Source organism: Amborella trichopoda, chromosome 12 (genome assembly GCF_054954075.1).
Source record: "Amborella trichopoda isolate Santa Cruz 75 chromosome 12, AtrichopodaSantaCruz75HAP2 v2.0, whole genome shotgun sequence".
In the NCBI taxonomy this organism is placed as follows: Eukaryota; Viridiplantae; Streptophyta; class Magnoliopsida; order Amborellales; family Amborellaceae; genus Amborella; species Amborella trichopoda.
In genome coordinates, this window is record NC_142347.1 from 35,830,158 (window position 1) to 35,836,090 (window position 5,933).

Below are 5,933 nucleotides of genomic sequence, written 5' to 3' on the forward strand. Positions count from 1 at the left end.
TGAGATGAGATGTTATGATGAATTGATCACATGTGAAAGTATAATATAAACGTCAACTTTGAGAGAGTTTGCATGCTTTTTCATTTTTCTCTCTTCCTTTGGAGTTTGAAGACTGGTTCATCTCCGATTTTGTTCAAGGTGGAACTGCCCATAGAGCACCCTCATCCAAGGACAAACCACGATAGTGTCTTGGTCGGAATGTCACCTTCAGGTTCCTAGAGAAGGAAAATTAGTCAGAAGTTCATGCATCTAACTGCCTATTTGTTCTACATGTGCATTGCTCTAGGAAAATAGTCCCCTCTATTCTAGCTTGTGCGATCTTCATGGACTGCTGAGACTATTTTGCGAGCATGTCAAAAATAACTTGTGAAAACCGGGAGACTGATTCGAACGGTCTCCATTTTGAATCAAGTACTCCCAAGTTTGTGAGTGCTATACTCCAAAACTAGGGTTTCCTCTCTCTAGCTCTCTCTGTAAAGTCTAAAGCAAGAAACCAACTAAAACTCTAAATTCATCTCTCTCTCTCTCTCTAAAGTGAAAACCAGCTGCGCAAAACCCCAAAACCAAGGCTTTCTTTCTCTAATGTTCTCTATCTAAACAAATCTCTCTCTCTCTCTCCCCCCCACCCATACACACACAATCGAAAACCCGTGGAGTGCCTCTGTTTATGGACCCAGGACCTTCCCTTACAAATCCTCTCTCTCACACACCCACACACACTCTCTCTCTCGCTTATTTTTTGCTCCAAACTCTACCAGCTAATTATTTTATTGATGATCAATGTAAAGCAAACTTTCATCTTTGTTTATTTTTTTTTCCTTTTTTTCTCTCTCTAAATCATGTAGAGCAGATTTTGGATAAGCAAACTACCCATGTGACTTTTGCACATGGAGAACCCCATGTCTATGGTAGGCCAATTTTCTTCTAATTACTGGTTGCTTCATTCATTGTTATTGCATTTTTCTTTGAGATTTTACTGGAATTCAATTTTTATTCTTTGTGAATGAAAGCAAACAATTGGGATCTTATTTATTCTTCTCGCTGTACATTATGTAGCTTTGATTCATTCAAAGAGTTAATTTGGGTTTCAATTTTGTTTTAATCTTTCTTTTATTTACTCGGTTCTTTACTTTTTATAATAATTCTTATTTTAAGTTATAATTTCTTAATACAATCATCTAAATCATTGAGTGGAGTTATATCAAATACTTAGCACTGCATATTTTCTTCGGGCCATTGATCTATTTTGTTCCCTGGTACATGAAATATGTGAGTTCTAGTGTTTGATTTTTTTTGGGTTGTTCAGTGGGGAGGGGTCCCTACTCGTGGTGGGAATGAAACTTAATACGTTATATTGCGGCAATCCACCAACCTGACCACTTAGCCTTAAGCCCATTCCTCACCTGAGTTAAACTTGATTTTATAGTTTCAAGTTTTCAATTTGGATCTTGTGAAGCATGATTCGTGATACGGGTTTCAAATCTAAACTTATGATAGTCAAGAATTCAGAAAAGTGCAGCACGTATATGGGATTCTGGTTTTTTGGAACTTGATCATAGTATATAAACAATGTAGGTTGTTGAAATAAGCTCATGCCAGTTAGTTTAGTTTTGATGAACTGGATTTGACATTTTGATGGGTAATGTAACTGTCAACTTTGATGGTTCCTTCAGTTTTGACTGGTACTCTCCTGTCAAAAATAACTTCTCATAAACTACCAATCTTTGGTAAGGGTTGAAAATTTGAAATTGTCCACTTGAGCCATTAAATGTATGTCAGCTTAAATCTTTTTTTTTTTTTTTTGGCACTTGCAAATTTTAGAAACTTTCTGAATAAACTTAGTTGTACTTGAGCCACGAAGCTTGCTGAAATCTAAACTGGAAATTGGAAATTGGAAATCATAAAGCAGCCAATAATTTTAATTATACAGGCACATCTCCTTAGGTGCTTCGATGCAAATGCAATTAACTCCATGATTAGCAACAACGTTGGAAGGTAAAAAGAGTAGAAATTCAAAGGGGAGCATTCCTCTTGGTATTATAATGGTTTCAATAAACATCTGATAAAATCGATGCTCCAAACCCAAATTTCTCCCTTTCAATTATGTATATAAAAAAAGGCCCAAATTTCCCCGTTAAAATTGATTGCAGCTCTTTCAAGCTTCTGCGGTCTCCATTACCATTCAGCTTTTGTTTTGGAAGTCTAACCGTAGTGTTCTGAAAAACGACTTGGCCAAAGTACTCGGACCTTGGCCAAGGCGAGTTGCCCAGGTGAGTCCAAATAATTTGCTTGAGTTCAATCCTATTAAATAGGACTTGCTTGAGTTCAATCCTATTAAATAAAAGAAGGAAAAAGATAAAAAGGTAGAATAAATATAATATAACTTGCTCTTTTTAACATTAAATGCCGAACCCCAACTGTAACGTGCAATATGCGTGAGCACAATCCAAAAAGCATTCAAGTGCAACTTTTGACTTGAAATAGACATAGTATTTTATATAAGAGTAACGATCTTATGAGACCCTCCCACATTTATGTGTATAGGACTTTAAAGAGTCACCATTAAATTTGATACAGGTATCTAGAAAAGTTTATCTGTACCAAATTTCATGGTGATCCTTTAAAGTCCTATGCACATGAGTGTGGGAAGGTGGATATCACAAGATCATTTCCCTTTATATAAATTATACAAATTTGGTTTACTCTGGCGGAAACTCATCTCGCCCTTAGGCGAGTCCGAAATACTCGCCAATTCAGAATGGCCTTGACCGAGGCTTGAAACTCTGTCCAACAGCATACCTGCATGTTCCCCATGCGATCGATTTAACAAACGACCCGTTTTCCGCCCTCTCAAGTAGAGAAATCTACTAAACGCCAGGTGAAATTTAGTGTTCGATTTGGGAATGAACTGGGGAATACATTCCCCATCACTTTATGGGGATCATGAATTTAACCCAACATTAAATATCAACCAGCTTTGGAGCTAATCATGTACCTTTATTATGGATTGTTTCAGATACGCACATTCTTATTTTGCATGCCCAAGTTTTGATGGCCTAAGGTCATTTGGCTGTAGTTTTGGAGAGCATGTTTAGGATATCTACATCCTCAAAATCTCTTATATCTATCATTTGTTTATTAAAAGAAAAAAAAGGAAAAAGTTTAGATAAAGATGCAACCTTATAATGTAGAATTACAGATGCACCTCAAAAATACATCGGAGAAGGTAGTTCTAATGTTGAAAAACCTTTAGATTGATCATCTCGACATCAAGATGTATGACCATGAAAAATAAAAAGATTTTAAGTCTCAGAAATAGTGCATTTTACAACATATTATCTACACCGTCCATTTTCAAGATTTTCATATGTTTATAGATCTACTTGATTTTAACCATTTTTTAAATTTAAAATTTTGTAATTAGATATAAAAATAGATTTTGAGATAATCCTAAGAACATTTTGCATCAAAATTACATAACATGATAAATTTTGAAGATGCACCGCACCTCTACAGCTTCGGATGCATCCGTATGCCAACTTCACAAAAAAAAAAAAGGTTGAAATGAGCATATCCAAGCTTCTGAGAAAGTTAGTTTTTACATTGAGCAAAGTTAGTTTTTACATTGAGGCACAAGCCTCAATGTAAAAATAATGACATTAGTCCATAATTATAATATTCATATTTTATATTATTATTATTATTATTATTATTGTTATTATATTTAAAGAAATTATTGCAAATATACCTTAATTTAAGCTTAATTGGGGAAAAACTTCAAACTTTTGTTTATCTCGTCTGCACCTTTTTTCCTCATATTTGGTTTTTTTTTGTACCAAAATGACCTTCACGATAGTGGTATTACCGTAATAGTTAGTGCATGTTATACGATACTTTAGTTACACCGTAGTACTTAGGGAATTTTATAAGGTGCTTTTAGTACCATAATACTGAGGGCATTTTATACGATACTTTAAGTACCATAAACTTACACTAACCCTTATACGACATTTACTAACCTATGTTATATGGCACTTAAAATGCTGTAAACCATTTTTCTCACTTTGTTTATCTCTTTCATCTCTAATTCTATTTATGTTTATCTATTATTTCTCTCTCTCATTCTTTTTAATATTGTACAAAATTATATGTATTACGGTAATAAGAGTACCATGAATGTCATTTTGGTCCAAAAAAAGCCGAAAATGAGGAAAAATGGTGTTTAAGGGTGTAGAAGAAGTAATCGAAAGTTCAGGTTTTTTTTTTTTTTTCAATTAAGCTTAAATTAAGGTGTATTTGCGACATTTTTCCTTATATTTATTATGAGATAATTAGCAACATATTTGATATTAGTATTATTACATTATAATATATTATTATATTACACCATAATAGTGACATATAATGTTGTTCTAATAATAAAAGTATAAATTTATTATTATAATTTTGTAATTTATTATTAACAAATTTTTCTATAATAATAATAATATATTATAATAATAAATATTATAATATTTATTTATTATATGATCTTTTTTAGTTCATTGTAATATTGATTAATTTTGTAATTTTATATTAATACTTATAAATATATCATTACATAATTATCATCATTTTGATATTACTAAATGATATTATATTATTATATAATTGTTATTATTTTAATATTGTTATATAATTATTTAGGTGTATTATTATTATGGGAAAGTATAGAATGAAACCATTTACCTTTGGTACAAAGTGAGACATTAATCTTTAACTATTAGATCTGAAATTGGGTGGCTGCAATTATATTCCATTGACTAAGCTCAAACTTCCAAAGAAATTTTTTTGAATTTTGTGACACATCCAAGCTATCAAACTTCATATCGGAGGGTTGTTAGTAATTGTGACCACTTTGTATCAAAGGTAATTGGTCTCATTGTATACAATCCCTATTATTATTATTATATTGATTATCATATTAGGAGCGTCAAATAAGATCTGAACCATCTAATTTATTTATGATATTATAGATGTTATATTTTCAAGAAATCATTTTTATTACATATATTACAACATAATCATCAACTTATGAAATGAATTATTAAACTAAATTAATATCAAATTCCTAAAACTTGGTTTTCAACTTAGTAGAGCCTAACATGGATTTGTCATATATTAGGTTTTCCTACAAGTTAGCCAAACAAAACTGTTGGTAAAACCACATTTTACATATACTACAATTTGTAAACCCAAGTTTATCCCTTAAATTTGCAACTGCAAAAAATATAAAAAATATTTTTAATAAAATAAACTGACCAAAATGCTTTTGAAAGTTTTAGAGGTATTTTAGTCATTTTATTTTATTGAAAAAATTTTGTTTATATATTTTTTAGATGCACCTCATTGAGATAATGACACTTACTAGATTTTGTACGTATAATTTATATAATAAAAACTAAAAATAAATTACTCTGACACGTTAGATCTAGATCAAACGGCCAATTGACTTATTTGATCTAACTTGGATAGCTAGATAGTGGAAGTGTAGAACTTCTATAGATTAGGGGTAGAATAGGAACCTTTACATTTTTATTTATTTATTCCTTTTCTTTCTCTCCGAGTGATAGAAAATCCTTAACAAATTGTCCACCATCATATACATTAGTATTTTTGGTTAAATCAGTGTTTGGTATGTTATTTTCCAGTAAAAAAACACCTCAAACTCGCACAAACAAAGAAGTCCCTTTCGAATATAGAATGCAGGATGAGAGCTAAGATCTTCAAGTAATGCTAGAGCAAGCATTACATGCTTAAATAAATCACAAGCCAATAATATTGTTGACTCTCTGTCTCTAAATAATAACTTTTTTTTGCGATTTTTAGTCTTGCCTTCACAGTCCCAAACAAGGAAGTACTATTTAAAGGAAGGGGGAGCACACGCCTTTTCC